This window comes from Sinohyriopsis cumingii, chromosome 12 (assembly GCF_028554795.1).
Source record: "Sinohyriopsis cumingii isolate HCF-2022 chromosome 12, ASM2855479v2, whole genome shotgun sequence".
NCBI classification, from domain to species: Eukaryota; Metazoa; Mollusca; class Bivalvia; order Unionida; family Unionidae; genus Sinohyriopsis; species Sinohyriopsis cumingii.
The window spans coordinates 49,352,565-49,361,760 of record NC_142972.1 but is presented as its reverse complement, the minus strand read 5'-3'; positions in this window follow the sequence as shown (position 1 = coordinate 49,361,760).

Sequence of the window (9,196 nt, the reverse complement as noted above, 5' to 3'; positions counted from 1 at the left end):
AATGGTGAGAGTAAATCTCCATAATCCATTCACCGACTGTCCGCAGTTTTAGAGCTTGCAAACAGAACAAAAAACTATTCTTGATGTTTAACTGCATTACTTCGTATAATTAAAACCTACGTATATTGTCATTGATTGCAAACAAAAAGAAAGTTCGTGCGTGGATTACGAATTTTAAAATGATGCAATGAAACAACCAGAAATATCTGTTCTATAGTAAAACGAAGAGAAACCTTCCAAACGTACATTCTTACAGCCATTGTTGATACATACAATTTACTGTAAAAGTACGATTATACGAATTCATCTTTCTACATTGGCGGTACATACATACATACATACATACATACATACATACATACATATATATATATATATATATATATATATATATATATATATATATATATATATATATATATATATATATATATATATATATATATATATATGTGTGTGTGTGTGTGTGTGTGTGTGTGCTAGCAGGAAAATTAAAGTTTGCCCCAAAACGCAAAATGCTTTTCATGAAAGGTTCTTGAGAAAGAAGTCATAACGAGTTTCAGGTATGTCCTAGAAATATTTTGTCCCCAAAATGGTTTTCCGAAAGCGATTATAGCCACGATCAGTCATAACTTTTTCTCGTGTTTACTATTGATTTATAATAGCCAACGAATAGGGCGCTGTTTATATATCTACAAATCATCATACCCCCTCCCTCCACAAACACATGAAACTACATGAACATTGTTAGAAACTAGATAATTATTTCTTGAGACGCTACTGCTGATGAGAGTGATGGCAACGATAACGATAATCGATATTTGCATTATTTTTCCATAGGCCTGCTATACCCATTTCCAGAAAGCTAGTTTCATAATAGCTGAAAATTATTTTATTTTTTCTGAACTTCTTGCATTTACCTTGAGTTATTTCAACTTTAAAAGCAGCCTTAAAACCCCAAGCAATACTTGCAAAGTTTTGAAAGTAAATTACTGTACGTTTTCTTCGTAGGCTGGTACCTTTCCCAGCTATTGAGAAAACGCATCTCTTTCCATAGCAGAGAATTCTAAAGGTGTCTCCTTTTCTTGCATGAGTAATCTAAAAGTGGCTTCTTATGTATAACGAGTACTCTAAAAGTGTCTTCTCATGTTGCAAAGGTACTCTAAAACTGTTTTCTTATGTTGTACGGGTACTCTAAAAGTGTCTGCTTATGTTATATGGGTACTTCAAAAGTGACTTCTAATGCTGTACGTTTACTCTAAAGCGTCTTCTTATGTTGTACGTTTACTCTAAAGCGTCTTCTTATGTTGTACGTTTACTCTAAAAGTGTCTTCTTTTGTTGTAAAGGTACTCTAAAAGTGTCTTCTTTTGTTGTAAAGGTACTCTTAAACTGGCTTATGTTTTACGGGTACTCTAAAAGTGTCTTCTTATGTTGTACGGGTATTCGAAAAGTCTCTTCTTATGTTGTACGTTTACTCTGAAAGTGTCTTCTTATGTTGTACATTTACTCTAAAAGTGTCTTCTTATGTTGTAAAGGTATTCTAAAAGTGTATTATGTTGTACGAGTACTCTAGAAGTATACTATTTTGTACGAGTATTCTAGAAGTATACTATTTTGTACGAGTACTCTTTCTACATATACTACTCTTGTTTCAACAGAAGTTGCAGCAGATAATTCAATAATTCCCACCAGTTTCGAATGGAAAAGAGTAAAATGAAGATGTACTGGAGACTAAATAATATACTGAACAACAGATAAAATAATTTGTGGCTATTAATTGTATTTCAAATTTCATGATTGTTTAACATAAAACCGGCAAGTTCTGATCTCTACATGCGTACATTAATAACAGCCATGCCAGATATAACTATGCAGTGCTGGATTAAGGCATTCCATGGACCTATGCACTGGAAATATGAAGCCCCCGCCCCCCCCCCCCCCCATAAAATGTGAAGCTAAAAAAGACAATATTAAAAGCTAATATGGTGAGAAAATACTATAGTTGCCGTCATTCCAAATCAAAATACTCGTACATGCAGATCGAAATGGTCATATATAATTCAATCAATTTTATCATGTACAATAATTTGAATTGTTCTGGTGCCCCTGTTGAGCTGGTACTTAAGTGTCACGTTGTGGGAGAAAATTTGTTAACAGTTCCTGTGCATGTTTATAAATGTCTTCTGATAGAACTAGTAATTCAAAGTACTTTAGGTAATGTGAATACATGTTATATAATATTATAACTTTGGACCGATTCTGAAACAAAGAAACTACCTGTCTGTGAATTAGCTATTGTGTTAACTTCAAATTCACGGTTACTTCCTGTGAAAAACTTTCCGCAAGGCGAGAAAGTCTGTTTGCTTGCAATTAGCAGTGATGTCACCAGTCGGCTTAGGCTTGGAGTCGGAAACCCGACATTGTAACACCTCTGTGATACCATCCCAGACCGCTTTCAAAGAGACCACCGCTATCCAATCAGAACTAAGATAATCGAATTTTGGGCGGGTTTCTCACGCAGCCAGACATTATTCTGTTTAATCCATGGTGAAAGAATCAGTGCATGCCTCCTCTAATTTAGGGTGACCGAGCTAGACAGCACAACAGTGATGGAATTCAACACTGCGAAACAGAGCGCGCAAAGCGTGCAAGGCGAGGTGCCAACATGGCTGCCAGCCATAGCAGTGATCTCTGCTTCAGCGCTAAGAGCCATTAAAGCTCTTCGCAAAAAAACAAGCCTCTAATTGGAGCTTGAGAGCTGGGACTAAAAGAACAACTATACTTCTAGTCTGGGATTCAAACATGGAGGGAGAGGACCTAATCGGTGGAGAGGGTGACTATTGTTTAGCTAGAAGAAAAAGTAGAAACTGGAGACATAAACAGAGGAGGGAACCCGCCATTAATAAAGCGGCTAGCCACTCTGATACCCCGGCTACTAACTCGAGCGGAAAACAAGGACATCAACACCCGATACATGCGCACCAAATGATTGGAATTTGTACAGCTACCCAGACTAGCAATCAGCAGCAAAGAAAACTGGAGGATGCAGAAACGCAGATAGAAATTACCACCAAGGATGCTAACATTATTACTGAGACTCAGTCAGAAATGGAAAAAGAGCACTCAGAAGAGATAGCAGCGGAAGGAGAGAACACTGTTGAGGATAGTGAAGAGGAGATAGTAGAGCCGATTACGATTGAGCAGCGAGCAGAAGAACTGGATCTGCAGGACACTCTGAGTGACTCCAAAAATGCCAAGAACTTTATCAGCACTGTAAGGTACATGGCCTGGAGATCTCTTTGGAAGAAGAAGAAACCTACCCAAAAGCAGTGGTTGTTCGCTCAGTATATACTATCGAAGTACTATCCAAAAGCCTATGAAGAATCGCAGCTCACTGACCTGGTTAGTTTCGCTCAAGCGTTAACAGAAACGCACGACTATGAGGCATTACCAATAGAGGTGTATGAGGAGCGACATACAGCGGCTGCGACCTGGAATTATGAAAACCGCTGGAAGACCTTCAGATTGCTGCCATAGATTGTCTCATAAGGGAGAAATCCCAACATAGGGGTTTCATTCTGACCCCGAAAGCCCTTTTAGGCGAATAACTCTGGCCCTGAAAAGAAACGGACTGGAAAGCTGTGAAATAACTTATGGAATGTGATACTAATGGAGATCACAACATTTTAATGCTACTATAAGCCAAATCGATTGGTTAAATGTTTTTGAAAAATACAAATAGTACATGAAAATTATATAACTGAACAATAGGTAAATTCACAACTCAGAAATATTTTATTCGGATGTCACTCTCACATGTTTGGCATTAGGTTAGGGACAGCCTGATAGATCGGAAACTTGGCACGGATTTGATATAATTGTAAATATTATAAGGTTGCAGCCTCGGTTGTGGAAGGAGTCCTTCTGGTGCCTTGCTTTCGGTTGCTTGTTTGGGAGGCATTCTCTTAACAGCAGTTAAAGGTAAAAATCAAAAAGTACGCAAACGCGTACAGCCCAACCGGTCGCACATCCCAAAAGGTGCTCGTGAACTAAATCCTATATATATATATATATATATATATATATATATATATATATATATATATATATATATATATATATATATATAGTGCACGCCTGGACAATGGCGAGAGCAGATCGTAGGAAGTTGGAGACACTAGACTGCACTCCAAGTGCCGACGTTGTGCGCTCGTTAAAAGGGCGGGAAGTTACTCTAGGAACTTCGGACGAGATTGGAGCAAAGGCTTCTGAGGTCAAATATCTTTGTCCGAATCTGTCTCACTTCCTAGCTAGGTGTGGTAAGATTTGTGCATTATTATGTGCATTTAATTTAGTAGAAATTTAATCTTTCATGTATAGCTGATTTATCAAAATGTCGTAATGTAGTTGATAGCGAATTAGTAATTTTGAAGATTAATGCATGTGGTTGTTAGCATAAAATTGAAGTGAATGTTGTAATCTACTAAGATGTTGCATCGTGGTACAGAACTGAATTTAATAGTGAGTAGTTAGACCTTGTACTTGTTTGTATTTGAATATTTAGTTGTGGATTTTGCCGAATTAGGCGTTGTGGGCCTTGTGCACGTATAATTAGGAATTTATATTTTTATGTGTCTTTATAATTTGTAAGGTAGGCAAAGCGTAGGAATATTGTTGATATTGATAGTTACTATATAGAGAATTAGGTATATGCGTGTATGTATCAGAAGTCGTCATATTGTTGTTGTTATAGCCTTTATTATAGAACAAGCGTGTGTGGGATATATATATATATATATATATATATATATATATATATGAGTGTATGAGTTAATTTAATTATTCAATTGCCATTATGCTCAAGAAAGATCTGTGAGAGTGTGTTAATTATCCTGTGTTCGAACAAGGAGGCACAGCTGTACGTCCCTTCTAATCCACATCAAGCTTTCCGGGTGGGAACGGACGCCACCCGAAAATCAGAGAGGAGAAGACGTGAAGAGCACGTAAAGATAAGCTGTTGTGAGAGGAAGGAGGCCGAGAGAAGGGAAACAAGGGTACCGGAAGTACCGACAAAGAGAGCCACGAAAGGAATACAAGGTGGACGTTACAGATGAGTAACATAGAAGAGACACAGGAAGGAAACACTCTCACCTTTAATTTCGCGGGATGAAATAATAGGCAATTTGGATAGGTCGTGGATTGACTGGAAGCAATTGCAATGAAAAATTGTCCTGTAATTGTGGAATACTGTGATTTAGTTTATTAAATTGCTATACTTTCACTTATTAATTTTATATTTTAAAACCTAGACCGTCGGCTTTGCTGACTGGAGGCTCGGAGCTATTTAACTTTTATATTGTCGTCCTTCTCAGGGGTTAGTGATAATTCAGTAGGAGGCATGTGACATCAAGAAAGTGCTTAGTGTGCTTAATCGGTAATCCGGTACTGTCTGTCAACAGAACCCCCACACCAATGGACCAACCACTTACTTCATGGCATAAATTTATGAGATGTATGTATATCTCAGTATACAAAATCCAGTCTAAAGCTACTACATAATACTGTATCTTTTACAAATTGTACGAGGACTTATGACAAATCTTGATCTAGACCAAAACACACTACATAATGCTTTACATTTCTTGACCACCCTTTACTCAGTCTCTCAACAGACTCTGTCCAGGCCAACTTGATAATCATAGTATTGTATACATGATTCGACAGTTCTCTTTTGCAGTAGCTGTGAAGAACCAGTCACATGGGCTGCTAGGGGAATATTGTTTTAAGCATATGATTCCTGGTGTATAGCAAAGTGCGAAAATATTAATTGCAAATCGTATGAACATTTTGGCAACTGATTCTCAGTCATTGATCAAAAAACAACAAAAATTGAAAACTTGATATCTCCCTGAGAACCGTATATTTCTGTAACAAGCTACACTTGTTAAAAACCGGAGATTCATGGTGACATATAAAGGTCCAAAAATGGGAGGGGAATTAACATCGTAGTCAGGAAAGCGATATTTACTTTTAACGTACGTGATCTTATAATAATTGTTGTTGTTGTTGTGGGCTTTAACGCCATTTTTCAGCACACGATAGGCTATACATGACGGCCAGTATTAATGGTGGAGGAAGAACCCGGGAAAACCCCGGAAAGAACCACCGACCCACGAGAAGCTACTGGCAAGCTTTCTCACATACTAACATTGGCCGAATCCAAGACTCGAACCCACGCAGACAGAGGTGAGATGGCAGTGATCCGTAACGGAGAGCGCTTTAGACCACTCAGCCACTGGGGGTCCCTATAATAATTGTGAAAATATATTGATCAAAATTTAAACCAAAGCCGGGAAACCATTAGCGGTAGTGCTTACTACAAGATACGTGAATAAGATAATAAAAATGACGAACTGAAGAGATCACTAGATCTTCCCTCCAAAATGAATTTCCATACCTCATTAGTGGCAGATTTTAACCTACTTAGTTTTGGTTGGGCCACCATAAGTCCTAAGTGAGCTTTCTATAAGGTTTGTATTGAAACTTTCAATGACCTTAACCTTGAACAAATGATTACAGTTCCCACAAAAGGCCAAGCATTAGACAACAACTTGACTCTTCATAATATTACCCATTGTAAACATTTATCATAATTATACTGTTATGGAAGTATATATAATGTTGGCTTGAATCAAATCTTTTTCTAGACAACAGAAGTAAAACAGACTTAGGAAACGTAGAAAACTTGAATGGTATACAGGAATATCCATTATATTTCTTGCCTATATTATTGACCTCAAATCTACAATAAAATTGTTTGTAGACTATACGACTATGTGTATCACAATAACTCAGCAGAAAAAAATAAATTATAAGCTCTCCAAAATGACAAAACTGGAAAACTGAATGTGAAATTGGGATATGGAATTCCAAATTTTTTAAACATGCTACAGTTGCTAAATTGGAGACCACTTGACCAGTAAAGAATGGATAGAATGCACCTCATATTATAAAAACCCAAATCATCAATGTCTTTGTAACTGTTCCCACAGGAAACTAATTTTTTTACAAAGACAACCCCGTAATTGCCATAACGTTGACTATATACTCCTACAGATTATTATAAATACTCCTGCTTCCCAAAACAGTATCTGGAACTCTGTACCTGCACGCAGGAAGTTAATAGCTACACCTGGCAGTTAGCCACGTCTATTATACCTATCATAATTTCATCCATATTTCATCTATATAAAAAAATTCACCATATACATAACCATTCTATCACTTCTTTTATCTATGATAAACACCTTTTTGTTCCTTCATACACTTATCAGAACTTTTTCCACTATTATGATTGCCGCAGATGTGCAGCGACAAGAGCTTCAGAAATGGGTTATACAGTACTGAAAGATAGAAAGACTTGCATTTTGACACTTAAATCTAGGTGTGGTCGCAGCACGGGTTAATCGTAGCCTTTTGCCATCTGGACATCAAGTGTATAGTGTTGATCAGAGTTAAATATAATATAAGTAACTTCAAATATGGATCTACTTACTGCAGCCGGTTCGGTGTCACGGGAACGGTTGGTTCCCTGTTTTTAGCCCTCATATTCAAACCATCCCGAAATCTAGAACTACCCACCTTGTGCTCATGCACTGGTCAGAGCCAGCCGATTATTCAGGATACTTTGAATCGGTCAACTTGTGCTAATTTATTACATGTCACATAAAATATAGATGAGTTTTATTACTGGATAATCTGTGAATTTTGTTTTCCTTGACAAGTAATATGGATTTACAGTACTACTGCCACAGAAAGTATTTGTTTTGACTCATTTGTATTGTAACGCAATTCATATAAGTGTGTTCCACGCTGAAAATAAAGTAGAATCGCGTACTCTGCGACTATAAGAAACTAAGCGCACAATATATAATGCATATGATCCCAAAAGGTGATGGCAGAACATTTTTAATATTGATTATCTTCGTTTATACGTATTCCGATGGACTGGTGATTCAATTAGCGTATATTATACGGTTATAAATATTGGGTTTTTTCTCCAATTGCAGCGAAGTCAACCACATTTACTCAAACTCCGTAGCTAACTACAGTACCATTGAAAATCACTTCTACATTTGATCCCTGAGTGAACAAGTTGGGTGAGTGTGTTTATGATTGTATGGTGACGGCAAAAAAGGGTGCACCAAGTGGGCTAAATGCAAGCGTGCAGTAGACAGCGATGATGAGAAAATAAAGGTGCTCAATGAGTTAAAAGAAACGGAGGAGAAAAGACGAAAGCCAAGAAGGATCAAGAAAAAGAACAGTTGTGGAAAGAGAGAAGCGAAAGCTGATTAGAAAGTGAAAAGGTCAAGAATGATGCTGCTTAAAGTTAATTAAATAAAATATTAATTTAAATTTCTAAAATTTGAAATCCAAACTGAGCAAGGAACACAGTCTGATTCTTAACCTGCATCACCTTCTTGGAAAAGGAGTCTTTTTCTGATGCAAAAGGCATGAACGATAAGAAAAAGAAAAGTGCAAAATAGTTTAACAATTAATCAAAACATTAATATCAATCAAGCTTTAGCCATAGCCATCCATGTACGAAAAAGAACAATTCCAAGCTAACAATATTCAGTTGCTTAGCTAATTCGGCAGATTATGTGAAATCTATACAAAAGTGATCTATTCTCACTAACAATTTGAATATGCAAGTGATTCCAAAATCTTTTGAAAATTTGGAAATGAAAAGTTTTATTGTTGCGGAATTTGTGCCAGTATCAGATCCCAGTATTTCCACAGTAGAAAGAATAAGCAGAATAACATATACAAAAGAGAATAGTTTAATAGTTAGCTAGCGCTGAATTGAAAGCTCGAAACATCTGGTACGTTGTTTGGCTCAGACAAACTATTGAACTAGACAATCACAAATGGCTGGACGATCCTCAGAAAATTGAAATCCCAACAGAAAGAACAAACCCAGTAGAATCATATCTAAAAAAAATAAAAGGAGTGTAAATACATCTTGAATCTTCTGAAAGGAAAGAATATTGTTTTGTTCTGTGTACCAGCGCAAGAAACTAGCTTCATTGAGAAAACAAGCCACAATATTGGCCAGGCGTATTTAATAAAACAGCATATACAAATATACCCGATAGTACTCTTTCTAACCAAATTCAAGAGGCTTACAAAAGT